We start from the raw sequence: 1545 nt of genomic DNA, 5'->3' as shown, positions 1-1545 counted from the left end.
CCAGGGAGTAAAGATTATGTAGCTTAAGCATGATTGTTCTTAGTTAAAGTGATTAACTACCCGCCTGGCACTTAGTTAAGGGGTTTTATCCCCTCCCTAACTTCAGGGGAAAATCCCTACCTGGGGAAACAACCTTTCTTGGAGAGGTGACCTTGGTTAAAACACATAGTGCTAAGAGGAGCAAACATATTAAGAACAGTATGCTATATAAGCCAGGTCCCTTGAAACATATGCTGTGCAGATGTTTCTTTCCTGCAGCGACTGTGTCAAGCAGCAAGGATGGACCGGCTTCCGGCACTTCTGTTGTAAGTTGCACATTTTTCAAGGAGCCTTCCTATGTCAATCTTTACTAGTAAATATCTACTTCTTTTGAACTATTGATAGTATTTTAAGTGTACACCATACAGTTTAGAAGACAATTTTATATTATAAATAGAGGCTTGGTGCACTGGAGGGGGGGCCCTCAGCCTGGCCTGGCCCCTCTCACAGTCCAGGAGCCCTCAGGGGTGAGAGGTGACCCGGTGATCAGGGGAAGGCGACACCCCCATCACACCTCTGCTGCTGCCACTGCTGGCAGTGCAAGCTTCAGCCCGCCCTGGTTACCTGAGCCTTGGGCCGGCCCTGGGCAGCGGCCGCCACCATCCACGGATTGCCTGAGCCTCAGTCAGTGGTGGGTGCAGGAGGACCTGAGGCCCCTGGCGGGGCTGAGGAGAATCTGGCAGCAGGTGCTCAGAGCAACCATCCCTGGCTGAAAAATGGAAGGGCGGGCAACTGAAGCTCCCAACTTGTCCTTTTTTTCTTTTTTCTTTTATTCTGGGATTTATTTACCTTCTATGGCTGTCACTGGAACTGAGAGCCGGCTTTAGCTCTGAGGCTCGGCTCCAGCTCAGAGACCTCGGCTGCTGAAAGCAGGTATCTGGTTTGTTTGGGTTCTATAATCAAAACACTGTTTCAACTCCTGCTCTGAGGCCCAGCTGGCTGAAAGCAGGTTTCTGGGTTTTTTTAGCTTCTATAATTGCAACAATGTTTCTTAAAATGCAAGCTCAGAGCCCAGCAGCGGCAAGCGGGGAACGTTGGCTTCCTCTGTCACTGAAGCAAGCAAGCCTGCTGTTTGCTTCAAGCTGCCTGGCTGCGGCCGCCATCCTGGTTGGCAGTTAATTTGCATATCTCGCTGATTAGCCAATGGGAAGGGTAGCAAAGTTATGGCTAATTACCATGTTTCTCTTTTATTAGATAGGATTATTATTTAACTTAATTCCACTCTCATCACTCTCACACCTCCCACCCCTTCCACCTGCTCTTCTGTGCTCCCCATGTCAGCAATTATCATCATCCATCCATTTGATCCCTAGGTTTTTGTTCTTTTCTTAGTTATTCTTGACCAGGGGTAGGCAAACTTTTTGACTCGAGGGCCACAATGGATTCTTACACTCCGGAGGGCCGCCGGAACAAAAGCATGGATGGAGTGTTTGTGTGAACTAATATAAATTCAAAGTAAAAATCATTACATAAAAGGGTACGGTCTTTTTTTTTTTTTAGTTTTAC

The sequence above is a fragment of the Myotis brandtii genome, unplaced genomic scaffold, assembly GCF_000412655.1.
Source record: "Myotis brandtii unplaced genomic scaffold, ASM41265v1 scaffold79, whole genome shotgun sequence".
In the NCBI taxonomy this organism is placed as follows: Eukaryota; Metazoa; Chordata; class Mammalia; order Chiroptera; family Vespertilionidae; genus Myotis; species Myotis brandtii.
Note: the sequence above shows the minus strand (reverse complement) of the source record.